At 37.1% G+C, this 17,359-nt stretch overlaps 1 pseudogene; it reads left to right on the top strand.

Annotated features, from left to right (window-relative positions):
• The first annotated feature begins 4,951 nt into the window (after nt 1–4,951).
• On the top strand, nt 4,952–7,866 carry LOC106340557 (annotated as a pseudogene).
• Nucleotides 7,867–17,359: the final 9,493 nt, after the last annotated feature.

The following is a 17,359-nucleotide window of genomic DNA, read 5'->3' as shown; positions in this document are numbered from 1 at the left end:
TAATATATATGATATTATTGACTTAGCACTACAGTGTGACCATATATTTAACTAATTTGACGATATAATATTATAAATGAAATTTATTTTGGAGTAGATGATAGTGAGATATTCCCAAAGACACCTAGATCACCTTTTGGTCCCTTTTAGATTGACAAGAAATCGCTCATTAAGTTGATTGTTCACTGATCCGATCTGCATTGATCAGTTTTGGAGAAATGATTATAACTCTTAAACCAAAGTTATAAATGAAGATCCGTTTTCGGCTATAGATAGACATATGAGTGAAGAACTTACCCTATAGTTTGGCTTCAAAATTCACTGATTTTATCATCCATTCTTCTTCTTCCAAAACATATTTGATGTGTTTCTTCTCCTTTTAGGGTGGCTATAATAACTTTTCTTTCATGGTGGCTATTGTAGGTGGTTCCGATGTCATTCCGGAAATAATTTACCACTCCATAAGCCTCTGTTAAAAGGCTCATGAAATTTCTAATAAATAGAGAAAATTTAGGGTCTCTTATAATTAAACTGGGTCAAAAAATTTGAAGTCGGTATAGATTGATAATCTGATTTACAACTATTTGAAAAAGATTCCTTGGCATGCCACATTCTAGATTCACTATTTATCAGTTCTTCTGAAACGCTGATGTTATATGAGTATGAGGAAGGATCAAGATTCAAGGACTCTTGCCTTGGATTTATGTGCCTCTCAGCATCCAAACCAAAATAAAGCCTTAAAGGTACAAAAGCAGAGGAAACACTCTGAACAACACTTTGGGTCTAAAAAGCAGATGCGGTTTCTAACATATAAAAATTGCTCAAACAAACAGAAATGTGGCTTCAGAAATTTATTTACAAAAAAAAAGGAAAAAAAAAGAGAGACTGTAGCAAAAGTATTGGCATTGTTATATATACAAACAGTGACTTTTGACGGGAACATAGAGCATAAGAGACATTTAGAGACTAAAAAAACTGAAAGGGAGAGAGAGATAGACAAGAGAGATAGACAAAGTCTAATCTCACATTTTCACCTCCTGCCTCTGTTCTATCTCCCTACTCTTTGGTTGTCACGAGTGTGTCGATTCTGTCGACTCTTCGGCACCATTGAGCTCAGGTGAATCGGTTCCCGAGCCTGGAGTTGACGTTGATGTTGTATCAGGTTCAGTAAGGCCATTGCTGATGTGTTTATCCACTGAGAAAGAAGCAGTTGATAATTTGTCTGGTTTCGAGTCAAGGAAGAGGCAAACTACAGCGCAGTCATCGACTTTTGAAGTGGAGAACTTCCATCTTCAATTCCTCACTGCAGCTTCCACCAAGGCTCGACCAGCTGTGCAACGTGTTGGTGCTTTCGCTACAATCTCCACAACTTCTTCATTCGTCAATACATCCCATATCTAGCAAAGTTTCAAGAACACACTTAAGAGACCAAATAGTTTTGTACCTCTATTATATGCATTTATTCAGAACTATTGGACTTTTTACTAATACTATTTCATTGACAGTGTGATATCTCTTACCCAATCAGTTGCCAAGACAACAAATTCATCTTTCTCAGTGAGGCGTCGGTAGGACACGTCAGGCACAAAAATAAGACCAAAGTCCTTAAGGCAAAAATCTCCAAAAGCACAAAAATGAGACCAAAGTCCTTAAGACCAAAGTCTTTATTTCTTGAAGACTAAAGATGAGGTATTTTCTAAGTTCAGAGAATGGAAAGCTGATGTTGAAAAGAAAACATAGAAGAAGCTTAAGTGTTTGAGAACTGATAATGAATTGGAATTCGGCAACAGGCAGTTTGATGATTACTGCAAGCAGGCAGGGATTAAGAGACATAGAACTTGTACCTACACCCCACAACAGAATGGGGTCTCTGAGAGGATGAACATGACTATTATGGATAAAGTTAGATGCATGTTAGCCGAATCTGGCTTAGACCAAAGCTTCTGGGCAGAAGCTGCATCTACTGCAATCTACTTGATTAACAGATCTCCTAATTCGACACTAAACATCAGGCTGCCAGAAGAAGTGTGGTCGGGTTCTAAACCTGACATAGTACATCTTAGAACATTTGGTTGCTCTGCCTACGTTAATATAACAGAAGAAAAGACTGGACCTAGAGCACTCAAGGGAGTGTTTGTGGGATATCCCATGGGCACCAAGGGATATCGAGTTTGGATACCACAAGAGGGAAGATGCAAAACCAGCAGAAATGTGGTATTCAACAAAGATGAACTGTATAAGCACACGAATAACCAGAAAAAAGCAAGTAAAAAAGGTGCTAAGTCTAAACACACAGATCGTGAAGAGAGAGCTAAGAAGAGAGTTTCATTCAGTGATGACTTGATCAGAGGACCTTCTCCTTCTCATGAACTCGAAGATACACCTGATCAAGGTGGAGAAGAGCCATCATATGAAAACTCCAACAGTTCAAGTGACCAGAACTCAGATGAGGAAGGTGAAAGTGGGAGTAACGACGGCGATCCAGACTCTCCACATTCATATATTCTGGCACGAGACAGAGAAAGAAGGCAGAATGTGCGACCACCATCTCGATATGAGGATGGCAACTTTGTAGCTTACGCGCTCAATGTTGTCAATGATTTGGAAGTTGAGGAACCAAAATCTTATGCTGATGCTATGAGAACTCGAGAAAGAAAGTTGTGGAAGCAAGCTGCTGAAGAGGAGATGGAATCTCACAGAAAGAACATAACCTGGGATCTCATCGACAGACCAGCCAAGGCAAAGCTTGTGGGGGTGCAGATGGCTGTTTAAGCTTAAGCCGGGAATCCCAGGAGTTGAGGATGAACGATACAAGGGCAGACTGGTTGCTAAAGGGTATTCTCAGATAGAAGGGATTGACTACAACGAGATCTTTTCACCAGTTGTGAAGCATGTCTCTATCAGACTTATGCTCAGCATCGTGGTAAATCTGAATTTGGAATTGGAACAGATGGACGTTAAAACAGCTTTCTTACATGGAAGCCTAGAGGAACGAATACTAATGGAACAACCTAAGGGGTTTATAAAGCCAGGGACAGAGAACAAAGTGTGTTTGCTGAGAAAGTCTCTGTATGGTTTAAAGCAGTCTCCGAGAAGGTGGAATCATCGTTTTAACTGTTTCATGAAGGATCAGCTGTTCGAGCGATGTAGCAAGGACCTATGTGTCTATATGAGAGATGTTCAAACCTATAAGGCCATCTATTTACTCCAATTTGTCGATGACATGTTGATTGCCTCAGAAAATAAGAAGGTGATCAAAGAGCTTAAAGAGAAGATGAGTGGAGAATTTGAGATGAAGGATATGGGGAAAGCCTCAAGAATCTTGGGCATGGACATCATCAGAGACAGAGAGACAGGAACATTAATCCTATCCCAGAGGAAATATATTGAGAAGGTGATAAAGACATTTGGGATGCAAGATTCCAGAGAAGTAATCACTCCAACAGCGTCACATTTCAAACTGAGAAGCCTAACAGATGATGAATGGAAGGCGGAGGCATCACATATGGAAAGGATTCCATACGCTAGCACCACAGGAAGCCTAATGTATTCCATATGCTAGCGCCACAGGAAGCCTAATGTACGCTATGGTGGGCTCTAGACCTGACCTAGGATTCGCAGTAGGTTATGTGTGCCGGTTCATGAGCAAACCAGGAAGAGAACACTGGAAAGCAGTCCAGTGGATTCTAAGGTACCTAAAAGGAGCAATGAACTCAAACCTAACATTCAAGAAGAACCCTAAGTTGATAGTAGAAGGGTTCTCAGACTCAGACTATGCAACAGACATAGACAGGAGGCGTTCAGTTACAGGATACACATTCAAGTTTGGAGGCAATACTATCTCATGGAAGTCATGTCTACAATCAGTTGTGGCATTATCTACTACAGAAGCCGAGTATATGGCTATGAATGAAGCAGCTAAAGAAGCAATGTGGCTAAAAGAAATCTGCTCAGAGTTGGGATTCAAACAACAAGGTATCAGACTCTACTATGATTCACAAAGTGCACTAGCCCTAGCAAGAAATCCAGTCAATCACGAGAAGACAAAACACATAGCTACCAAGTTCAACTTCATTCGAGACCTAGTGGAAGCAGGAGACATCATCCTAAACAAGATTCATACAAATGTAAATCCTGCAGACTTCCTAACTAAGACGGTACCTGGTCAGAAGTTCCAGCTTTGCTGTGAGCTTTTGAATGTCCACTGAGTGGGCAGGAAGCCGCTCCAGGTGATCCAGATGTCTTGACTTCATCCTCGCAAATCACAAGTAACAATCCCATGTTAGTGGTTACAGATCAAAGTCATGAACATCTGAGAAATTCGTGACAAAGGAAGAAGACATCACCTGGAGCAGAGACTAAATCGAGAAGAGTGCTCGGTTTAGGTGGAGGCTATACCAACATCAAACAGTCACGGGTTTGATGCAAGAGAAGACTCGAGGCAAGGGCCCGAGTAATTGATCAAACATCACACCCCATAGAAGTAGCAGAACCTACAGTAAGCAATAAGAAACATGTGTAAGTAACAGACATCAGAATGCTATTATGCAAAAGGAGGAGGTTCTTCTTACATCTTACCAGAAGATCAGTGAAGTGTGTTGTTAGCTCATACAGCTATAATCAGTCGTCAGATCAAGGAATTTGAAGTCCGGAACAGATTAACTTTTTTACGGAGGTAAATCAACTCCTACAACATCGAATGGAGTCAGATTGATGAAGATTAAAACATATGAAAGGCAGTGGTCTTGGAAAGGTTCTTACTTTGGTTCACGGAAGTGGTGGAGCGGGATTACAAAGCTCGCGGCGGAGCTACATGCATGTCGGAGGAGGTGAATATATCACCGGAGTAGACATGTAACACGGAATCAAACGGGGTTAGCAAATCGCTCAAAGAAAACAGCTACTCATCCTTACAGATGACCCTAGTTTCTCAAAGAAGAAGAGAAATCAGATGTACCTGAGGATGAACAAGACGGAGGAGCGACGCCGTCATGGTGGAGCTAACCGGATCAGTCTAGGTGGAGCTCAGCAGGGCTTCAAGTACTCACGGTGTGAAAGAGCCAAGAGGAAACGAGAGAGACAGAAAGGCACTAGAGAGAGAGAGAGTGAGAGATCGCGTCTGATCTCTTCCTTATTCGCAGAAAGAGACACGAGGTAGGGTTTGTCGGCAGGAGAGGTGATGGGCTGCGCTTACGGGCTTCAGTCAAAACGGTGGAGATTTGTGAAAGGTTTTTGGGCTTCAGCTATTTCCACATGGGCCAGCGATAGCAACACTCTCCTTGGGCCAAGCAGACACAAGCCCAGTCCAGCTTATCTTACCTGATCATATACAAAACATATATAATGTGAAGTATGATGATCTAGGTTAAGGTTAAGTAAACAACTCTAAGTTTACGGAAACAAAACCAGATCATCAGGAGATTAGCAAGAGAAAGAAGACAACATACAAGATAACTAGCTTAGGCTTAAGTCTATTAACTAAGGGCTTGTTGTATTCTCTAGCTTGGCGTATTTGGTTCATTGTAAACTAACTAGCACACTTATTTGGTGTGGCTGGTGACTCTTTTGATCTAGTGAAGTTTGGGAGTAGAAGTTCTCCTACGAGACGTACCGTGCCGAGGGCCGGGAACTCGTGAAATTGATTGTGTATTTACTTTCAGTTTAAACCTAGATCTAAGGCTAACTTGAAACCTAAGTAACCTAAGCTAAATTCTTCTACACTGTAGCAGTATCAATTTGTGTATAACTTGTTGCTGCTGTCTGTAACTCCTTTTCATGCCTTTTCAAGATCTGGAATAATGGTATTTTTGTTTTCTGCAAAACAGCACAAAGCTGCGAGAAAGGCAAAAAACTCGCCTTGCGAAAAGGAATGTTGTTGAAGATTCAATTCCTAATGGCAATGTGGATCAGGTAACTGAAGCAGCTAATCAGGACGTAGAACGGCCCTATAATGATGGACTTGGACGATAGCCCACAATGTGATGCACAGAAAAGAAAAGCCAAATCGCTAAGCCTAGACATTTCTTCAGATCCTACACCAGGTTTTCCAAGTCAACATCATCATGTCGCAGAATGTCCGCCATCGTTACCACCAAACAACCTGGCAGTTCTTGGACTGTGTGCTCCTAATTGTACGCAACCAGAACCCTCCCGGAGAAATTATTCCCGTCCAAGTAGTTGAGAGGGAAACAAACAACCAAACATCGGTTTCAGTTGAGAGGGAAACAAACAACCAGGAGCCTTCTATGGGTAAACTAAAACCACATAATGTAAAGGAGGAACCTTCTCATCAGCCTCTTAGTAATATGGATGGTTGGCTTCCAGTTCGTCCGGTACTTCCTCTCTTCTTTACCTTCAATACGTCTACCTCCCATACATATAAAAACATAATTATATTGCTTATATCTCTGTGAAATCTGATATGCACATTGCAGTTTCCTCCGTCAGGTGATTTTGAGCGTCCCCGAAGTTCTGGTGCTGCTTTGTCTGAGTTCTAGGAAAAGTTTCCGCTACTTAACCTACCATTTGATGATAACCTTCTTCCTCGATATCCATTTCAACCGAGAAACATGGGAACTTCGCGTCAGGAAATAATGGCAAATCTTTCGATGAGGAAAAGATTCGAAGGTAGTAGTGGTCATTCTATGCAAGACCTATTTTCCATGCCGCCACCAATACCGTTTCCACCAAATATGAAAGTCCCTCCTGTGGACCCACCCGTGTTCAGCCAACAAGAGGAGTTACCACCTCCTTTGGGTTTGGATCAGTTTTCAACAGCTCTTTCATCTATTCCGGAGAAGCATCGAAAGGTTCTTGAGAACATAATGTTGAGAACAGGCTCTGGACTTGGGCACTTGCAGAAAAAATAAAACGAGAGTAGATGCAAGGTCCGAGGATGAACTGGATTCTCTCTGGATTGGGATTCGCAGACATGGGTATGGGAACTGGGAGACGATTCTCAGAGATCCAAGGCTAAAATTTTCAAAATTCAAGTCTCAGGAGTACTTGGCAGCGAGGTGGGAAGAAGAGCAGCGTAAATTCTTGGATAGTCTTTCTTCTCTTCCATCAAAGTCAAGCAGGACAGCAGTAAGTCCACCAAATCTCCCTTGTTTCCTAGTCTTCCTCAAGGTATAATGAATCGGGCTTTACATGGAACTAAATACGCTACTCCTCCAAGGTTTCAGTCCCTTCCGTTGTTCGAGCCCTCCTATAATCACTTGGGATTACGAAGTGAGCCTTTTCCTCCTCCTGGTGATCCTTCTGCTGGACCATCAAATACTCTCAGTGACAAGCCTTTTCCACTCAACTCTCTTGGAATGGGAAACTTGGGTTCGTTGGGTTTGGATAGTTTAAGCTCCTTAAACACACAGCAGAGAAGTGATGAAAAACACAGATGCCATAAAGCGCGGTAAACCACCTTTGTTTCTAGATATGCAGTTACCTCCAATGCTTGATTCAAGCAACAATGTGTTGTTCTTGGGAAGATCAACCAACCCATCTCTCGTTGATCCAAACCGAGTGTTGAATCTCCACAATCAGATGGGGAAAGACGTATTGGGGGGATGTAGTAGCTCTTCAGAGAACAAGTTACCTCATTGGTTAAGGGATGCTGTTAACTCAAATGACACCTGTGAGGCTGATCAACTTCGGATTCATTTAGACGATAAGCCTATGGATGTGGAACAAGAATCTGAAAATGCGTCAAACAAGCAATGTGAGCCAACAGAGGCTGATACTCCAAACATGGACGCAGAACAATTGCATTGAAACTATATATAACAGTGTTGATTTTGTTTAGGTCCTTGTGATCAAAGTGGTACTATATGGCTATTAAGTTTTGTAGGTATAACGCAAATCAGTGAAGAAGAAGTATATGTATTGGGACTTTACCATTTTTATTAAATTCTTCTTGATTGTAAAGCTTGTGTAAGAGAATGACAGAAGCTTATTTTAATGATCTAACTGGTTGTTGGTTTGGATTGTGTGTGTAGTACCAGATAATGTAGATTGTAATGCGTACTAGAATGCTTCAGTTAGATAGTCGTTCTTACTTCAGTTGAAATTCGCTTCCAGTTCAGTAGATTCATTATTTATCACCGATATTAATTAGTCTTCAGTTGTGTATTGCTCTGGATTTTCTATAGACAATGTGGAGGATAAATTCATATAGAAAAAGAAATCTGAAAGACTCTGCATACTGTAGCTGGACAAGATATTCTATATAAAAACCGAATCCGAAAATCCGAACCGAACCCGATCATGTTCAGTTCGATAAATACCAAACCCGACATAAATACCGAAAGAATCTTGTTTTATCCGAACCAAACTTAAACTTAAATGGATATCCGATAGAAGACGAAAAATTCAAAATTTCAAAAAAAAACTTGTACCAACTACCAAACATGATCTCAAATCCTAATATGTATCCAAAATATACTAAGATATTTTTGAACATCTAAAATAATTATCTATTACATAAAGGTTGATGGCTGAAGGTTGTGGTTGAAGCTCATTTTTTTTAGATTTTAGTTTTGTTTTTATTGAACAATGTTTTTCATTTCATGAGAACTTGTTTTTTTTTTTATTTTGTTTTATGTTTTCATTTATATGGTTTTCTTTCTATCAATAACTATATTTACCTTTCGTTTGATTTTGAGTGATCACGTTTGATGTTTTCTCCTTATTTTTGAATCGTATTTACTTATGTTTTTATTACAAAATACGTACAAATCAAGTACTTTTAAACGGAAGAACCTATTTTACTTATGTTTTGGTTAAAGGTAGGTATAAATCAAGTATTTTGAAACCGAATAATCGATTGGGATTCGAACCCGAAAATACATCGGGTTGTACCGGTTCTTTGAAAATTTACTAACCTCGATCCGAATCCGATAGAACCCGATTGGGATCCCGAACGCTCAAGCTTAGCAAAATCGAAGGTACATCTTTAACTTTAACTTAAAAATCACTGAGAAAGGCCAAACCTTTAAGTTATATAAGCTTTGATTTATTATTTTGTAGTCATTGTTTGATTAGATTCACATAATTCAAGAAATTTTCAAATTTATAGAAGATTTCAAATATGAAATTCACATAATTTTTTTAAATTGATGTGTAAATATGCATTTATATACACAAGGATTTTATTTTTCTATATTATATAGAAATTTTTAATTTTACAAAAGCCATTCAATTTTTTTAATTCTTTATCTCATTTGTACTTTCTAGGCTGCATTATCCATAAAAAAACACACACATCAACATAGCTAGGTGATTCTTCTCTTTACAGAAAAATATTTTAAGGAAATACAAATTAAATCATGAATATTCACAAAAATTTACTACATTATAAATTTATAAAGTAAGACAAATTTGAGCCCGAATCTAGTTAAACATGCAGAGCCGGACTTTGGGCCAAGCTAATGAATCATGGGCATCTGGCCTACGTATTTATATATATTCTTGGCTACGTTTTTCAGTAGTGCTGCCTTAGTCTAGTGGTAAAAGCTAGAGTTCTTAGACCATGACACTTTTTTGTTTTTATTTTTTTTTTACACTTTTCGGATAAGGGACCGCTTTTATATCTCTTATTTAAGAGATGGTTTTTTGTTTTTCTTAGTTAAAATTTAAGAAAAGCTAAGAACCGTCTCTTAGCCGAAGCCAAAAACTGCAGTTAAAAGACTGAGGTTAATCATGGTCTTAGAGTAGAAAAAAGGTAACCAGGGTTCGAGCTACTTTGACTCCATATTTTCTTCTCTTTTAAAGAAAAAAGTAGCCACTTTTTTTTTGGTTTCGCTTCTAGCCTCCTAAACTTTAGGACCGGCTCTGTAAACATGTGGTTTAGTTAGGTTTGACTCGAGTGTAAAGAGATCGCCTTTTGAAGAGCCTCATGAGAGAAACAAGGAACGGGTGTTTGCCTCATTAAGTTATTTCGACAAAGACACACTTTTCTCCTCCTGTCGTTTGATACATTAAAGGAAGGTCATCAACTACATAATTTATTCTCATAACCTTTTTCTCATCATTAGTCTACTATTTTCTGTACATACAGACAGATAACTCTATTTTTATCCACGAAAAAAATACATGAGTAGACAAAGTATACCATACAAAAATATTTAACAAAAAAGATATACATAATGCATGCCATTAACCAAATCATCTCCCTACCGCGCGAATGAGAGATGAGTACTATTTATAAGTTTGAAAAAAAGAAATAAGCGTTTATAAAGTTGGAAAAGTTGAACTTAACCGTTGGATTCTCGGCCAAAATTTCCACCTTAAAGACTATTTTTCTTGTTGATATAATAAATCTATGATGCATCTCATGCATTAACAAAAAATACACTATCATATATTTGGGAGCTGATATTAACCCTAAAACTCCAAAAAGTGCTCTCTAATCTCTATATATACAAACTAAATTAATCAATGATTGTGGAGAGAATCCGTTCAAATAATGATCCGGAGAAGATCTCTTTAGTATGCAAAGCACAATGAGAATAAGCAAGAAATGTAGTCAAAAGAAGTAGAATATCGTTTGTCTATAAAAAGCATAATCCTAAGTTCCCATCATTGGCTCATAGAGAACAAAAATTATTTTCTCTAATGATTTGATTTGATGTATACCATACTCCCTCTTTTTACCTTTATGCTTTATATGCCTCGTGTTTACGCAGAAAACACTCTATGCGAACGAAGTGATTGTAATTTACCAAGTTGTGGTCAAGTTACAATTTACAAAAGAAAATGTTTTACTAAGCTGTTGTTTTGTTGATTGGTCAACATCAAAACGTTTTTTTATTTACATTATATACGAAAAGTTACCAGTCTAAAAACTAGTATGAGTTACGGTCCATAAAATTAAGAAACACTGCATGTTGCCGCATTCAATTAGCTTTGATTAGTACTAACAAAAAACGACGATTGTTAAAGCAGATCATATTTACATATGCGATAAAATGATTGTAATTTATTAGTTTCGTATTTGTTGATTGAAATGAAAACGTTCCGTATCCAAAATTAGACACCACATAATTAAGTCAGATTGTAAATGTTTGCCTTAAAATAATTGTGAATTTAGACCTAAGAAACTTACATATATAGCAATCAAATATAATTATTCTCTTAACCACGCTATAATAGCTTTGTTTTAACATTATTAAAGAGAAATTTCCCATGATAAACTTTTTTATAGTCATCAATAAAGAAAATGATCAAAATAAATTTTATTAAAAGGTAAAAATACATTTTTATCCTAGGGTTAACTAATATAGATTTAGAGTTTAGAGTTAAAGGGTTTAGGTTTTGGGGATATGGTTTCAAATTTAAAAAAATAAAAAATAAATATTAAAATTTTCAAAATAAAAATAGATTTCTTTGATAATTTTCTTTTTTGATGGTTATTTTTATGACAAAAGTTTTAAAAAGACTATTTGAGAGAATTACTTTTTATTAAAACAAAGCTAAAAGTAAGACATATGAATGCACACAATAAAACTTGAACAAAAAGTTTCGTTTTCCATTAGAGCATATGTTCTCATAGCATTAAACCTTTCGAATAAGCATCTTCTCCTTACATCTAGCCTCACGAGGCTTATAAATTCTCACATTTTCCTGGTAACTCTTCAACATCTAAACCAAAACAACAACAAGAAACCATAAAACTCCTTAAACGAGATCTTACAAGATAAGAAGCTAAGGATACTACAGATGACGAGTATTGGTGAGGACCGGGTAATCTGCATCCTGGGGTTTAAGGTTTAAATACACACAAAATATGTATACGTATATATATATGTGTGTGTGTGTGTGTGTTAGTATAGCTTTAGACCTCAGGATGCGGATTACCTCTTCCTTACAATACGTACACGATTAGACGATAATTGAGAGGTTACTTTTTTTCTTTTTAACATCGTCGCCTAGATATTTAAGACGAATATTACATAAGACGTGGAGTATCCAATGTATTCGTAAGTGTATGTTCGTTCAATGAGAACGTACCTGCATATGAATGTATTGTTATATACTACGTACCAGCAGGGCCGGCTGATATGAGACACAAGCGGTGCGACCGCCCCGGGCCCAAACCCATGTCCCCGTAACTTGATAGTTAAAGGTCCAAAAGTTTTTATATATACACATTTTTATATAGAAAATTTTAAATATTCATTAAATTTAGTTTAAAAAGGGTCCTAAAATATTTTATATTTATATAATTTGTTTTTATCATAATTTTTATAAAGACGTCGATGATAAAAAGTTCTACAATATATTTAAATTTTAAATAAACATGAACATCAAAAACCTAAATTTTTTTTTGTGCCTGGAGATTCAAATAAATGTTGAGCCGGTCCTGGGTACATGCTGGTTACATACCAATATTTTTGTCTATAACAATTTACCAAAATAACAAAAAGTTGACGAAAAAACAAAAAGTTGACAAATAAGTTTTTAATAGACCCGGATTTAACCCTTTTAAGTTACAAAAAAAAAACAAAAAGTTGACGAATAAGTTTTTTTTTTGTTTGCAGAATTAGAACTACATGTTATTCATCAACGTTGAACGCTAAACCGTTTTTCTGGGACTAAATTTTTGCATGAGGTGATAAGAGTCATTAACAAGTGCAGAGGCAAGTCATTTCCGTGTTAAGCATATATAAAAACAGTCCTTATTAGGGCAATTAAGGAGAATCTAAGAGTGCGTACATATAACACGTTCCAAACTTTTTTCTCTCTAGAAATCATCTTCGCTCATTCATCTTCCGAGGTCTCCTCCTGCTTTCAGCTCCTTTTGTTGGTCCGTGAGGAGGACTCCCACCGTCTGGTTAGTGCAAGTGATAAAGCTTTATGCCAGAGAAGTACTTTGACAGTGGTGACAAACGCATACGCTTCTTCTCCAAGACTTGTGGTGTGGTATGATCTGGTAGATCCTTAGCTCCAGGATTTCAAAGACCCTGACTGAAGCTGCGGCGAGTGGTGCCTCTACAAGAGGAACTCGTCACGGTTTTTGAGATAGGTTATTACGGCTTAGAGTGACGAACGGCTGGTATTAGTTGGAGGGTTTGGGTATGATGTCATAGGTGTCTAGCCTTGGCCGGACTGAAGCTGATTGTCGTGCGCGGTGAAGAGGAGTTGTGTGTTGGCTTGGTCAGATCTGCACTCGGGGGTAAAGATCTGATGGTTTGTGGCCGCGGGGATCTCTGAGAGCTTGCAGATTCTCGAGGCTCCCCTTGGTGGTTCCAATTCTGATTACGGACAAGCCGGCTCTTTTGGTCCCCAACGGTTGTGCTTATTCCAGTCACGAGCTAGCTAGTGTTCGTCGGAAGCATTTCTAACTTCTCCTTCCTTCTTTTCTACCTTCAGATTTTTATAACTTATTGTTTGTTTGTGCCTAGTCTATCTCTGTCTTTAACTAGTCTTTTTTTGTTCGTCGCCAAAGTTGTAGTTTTCCGTTCCTCCGATTTTGGATTGAATTTTGAAAGATTCATATAACTCAAAATAATCAGCTGTCATAAACTGAAATTCTTCTTGTGACTTGTGAGATTAGATCACTCATTTCAAACATTCTAAATTATTCTTAATACTAACTCATCTCTATTTAAAAGTAGTAGATATGTTAATTCAAGTTTAAATCACTTCCAAGTATTATTGCAGTTATGTAATTTTAGGGTGGTTATATGGGGTGTTCCCAGTAAATCTAACCTCCAAAGCTAACATGCGAAATATATCCCAGTTTGAAATCAACACTAATATAACTTGAATATATATATATCATAATCTTACTCAGGAAAAAGTCAGAACTTTATATAAATTGAGCTAAAAATGATTAAATAATAACTAGCACATGTTGTACTAGTTATAACTAGGGCTGGACACATTTACCCGCAGAAACAAAACGTAGTGAATCAAAATAACTAAAATTGAACTAAATTTCATAAATAACAGCCATATCTTATTCACGGGAACCAAAAAAACTGAAAATGAACTGGAACGAAATGATAATCGAATGGGTATTCGAACTTACAAAATACAGATTATATACCTACAAATATCAATTATATTTAGTTTTAAGTAACTAAATATCTTAAAAATACTAAATATCTGAAAAAACCAAATTATCCAAAAAAAATTGTACTTGAAATATTTAAAATTATCTAAATTACCCGATATTTAACCTAAAACCCCAAATTATCCGACATTTTCCCATATTATTCGAAATTACCCAAAAAATTAGAACCAAATTGGACACAAAATTTTTTGGATATTTGTCGATTCTTAATTTTGCTATCCGAATCAAACCGAAAACCAAATAATCAAAGCGAAACCGAACCAAATTTTGTAAATAACTAAACGGTTCCTAAATCTTTATAACGAAAGAACCAAAAACTAAAATACATGAACTGAAAGCAAACTTAAAACTGGATGCACATACCTAGTTGGAACAAAAGGATGACTTGTGTCATAATAGTAAACTCTTTTCAATTAATAAAAGTTCAACTAGTGACTCATTGCACGAATGCTCAATAGTAACGGTTAGTTAATGTTAATTAACAACAGAGTTGTCTGATCAATTAGTCTATAACACGACTCTTGTGTCCGTTTGAATTAGTGGTATATAGTTTAGACATTTATACAAACATGTAACTCTTCTTAACTAATATATTTTCATTTTTGGCTAATCTATAACTATGTTGTATAAAAAACTATAAGCAACAGATAATGAACATATATTTAGATTATAGAAACACAGCATAGACTTATCTTTTGTTCAAGGCCAAGGGTTGTTCATTGGCTTCTGACATTTTTTTTAACACTAAATGCTTATTTTAAAATCAAAGACTCAATGGGCTAAATCGGTTACAACCAGAGATCCTTGACGGTAAACTGATAAACGAAAGTAATTAAAACATAACAAGGGATAGATGTGACTAAGGAGAGACGAGACCCATAGAAAAATTTTATTTGTAGTCCTAAAGTTCGCGTTCAGGAACGCAATGAAAAGAACCCAGCAAGTGGGTTTTGAAAACGAGAAATCCATGAATTTCGGTAGAAAGTAGCAACTCCGGTGAGAGGGTAGCAGAGTCGACTTTATGAAGAATCGTCGATGCTTGAGACATCATAATGTGTGGAATAGCAGCAGTGACGTAAAAGCGATCAGATCTGACGAGTCAACACTCTGACCAATATATGTTTGGACTTAAATAACTCTGAGAAAGTCCCAACCTCAAACTCAACTAGGATACGCAATTTGATTAAGCTGATGATGAAACCTAAACGAACTGTGAAACCAACTACATAAGTTGGCCACTGTTTTGCTTAATAAGATATTGCTCCAAGTTATATAAGCTTTGATTTTTTATTTTGTACACAGTCTCGTTTTGATTAAATAATTCAAACGACATTATGCTAGAAAAATATTATTTTTTTAGGTTTTTTAAAAAGAATTATAGAATTTTTTAATGTGAAGCTTAAATCATTGTTTTATATAGGTTACATTGAATTAATGGTTGAATTTTCGTTTTAATTTAACTTTTAGAAGAAAATTTTTTGGACCGTGGTTTGTTTTTTCTTCACTTTTTAGCTACCAGTTTTATATAAATTTTAAAAACATACAAATTAAAATAGCTAGGTGGTTCTTTTTCCTTTCCAGAATACTATTTTAAGGAGATACAAATTAAACCATGCATATTCACAAAATATTGTACATTATAAATTTGTAAACTACCAAAGGCATATTTGACCACAAAACGGGTTAAACATGTGGTTATAGTTAGGTTTGATTTACGTATCGCAAGTGTAAAGAGATCGCCTTTTGAAGAGCTTCATGAGAGCAAAACAAGCAACTGGTGTTTTCCTTTTAAGTTTTTTTTTTGGTCAAAGACACACTTTTCTCCCCCCGTCGTTACAGAAATTAAAGGAAACTGTCATCAATTATAGAATTTTATTCTTACAACCCTTTATCCTCATTAACCTTCTATTTTTCTTTGGATACCAACAGGTAACTTTATTTGTATACACGAAAATATTAGAGTGTATCAGATTAGAAGATTGATTGCACCGGTGGTTTAATGTATAAACCGGTAGAGTAGTGAGTATAAATACATGTATTGTATGTAGAAAACAGTTGAGTTGAATAATACAAAAGATTTTTCTCTGTAACAAACTTTCTCTTAACTCCGTGAGCTCGATCTCTAATATGGTATCAGAGCCGTGAGATTCACGTTTCCTGCTCCGTCTTTCCGCCGATCTGAGCTCCGTTCAACTCCATTTCTCTTCGATTTCAGCTCCGGCCGTCTCCGATTCACGATTCGATGTTATGAGTCTTTCCTTTTCCGTCATCGTCTTCGCTCGATCGATTCTTCTGGAGTTTTTTGCGATCTATCACTTCATCTTGGTGGTGATTGCTCTCTCCTTCTTGCGATCTTCCGCTTATTGATCTTTATTTCTGTTCGCCGAATCTCGGATTCTTGATTTTCCGATTTGTCTTCAAGATTAGTTCGTGCTTCGCTATGCCGCATTCTTATGCAAATGTTGTCAATTCTCAACATCCGACGATGCCTAGATCTGACGCAACATCATCGCTTCAATATCCGTATTCAAATCCTCTCTATGTTCACAATGTGGATCATGCTGGTATTACTCTTGTCTCAGAGAAGTTAACTGGTTTAGGGAACTTTAATACTTGGCGGCGATCAATGCTCATGGCCTTAGGTGCTAGAAACAAGGCTGTGTTTGTAGATGGAACTTATCCGGAATTGCTTGGTGATCATCCGGATTTTGCTTCATGGTCCAGATGCAACAATATAGTCTGTACTTGGATTGTGAATGCAGTGGACAAGCCAATTTCTAAGAGTATCATGTATCTGGATACTGCACGTCAGATGTGGCTGGATATTCATGACCAGTTCAAGCAGAGCGATGGGCCACGAAATGATGAGATTAAACAGCAAATCTTTACTGAAGTTCAAGGTTCACAAAGTGTGAGTGAATACTATACAAGATTGAAGCAACTCTGGGAAGAGCTAAATAACCATGAGAGTCCTTATACCTGCTGCTGTAGTCGTCTTGATTGTTCAAGTCTAAAAAGGATCCTAGAGAGGGATGAACAAGACAAGATATTGAAGTTCTTAACGGGGTTAAATGATATGTTTACAGCAACCAGAGGACAAATCTTGATGATGGAACCTAAGCCAAACATTGCTAGGGTCTTCAATCTTGTGTCACAGGAAGAACGGCCAAGATCTATGAAAAGCACCAGTGGCGTTGCTTTTCAGATCTCTCAGCACAACCCTCCTGATGATAATGTTGTCGCGGCGTACAACAATGGCTATAACAAGGCCAAGAATCGTCATATCTG

Source organism: Brassica oleracea, chromosome C1, assembly GCF_000695525.1.
Source record: "Brassica oleracea var. oleracea cultivar TO1000 chromosome C1, BOL, whole genome shotgun sequence".
NCBI classification, from domain to species: Eukaryota; Viridiplantae; Streptophyta; class Magnoliopsida; order Brassicales; family Brassicaceae; genus Brassica; species Brassica oleracea.
Note: the sequence above shows the minus strand (reverse complement) of the source record. Positions and strands in the feature narration are given on the sequence as shown.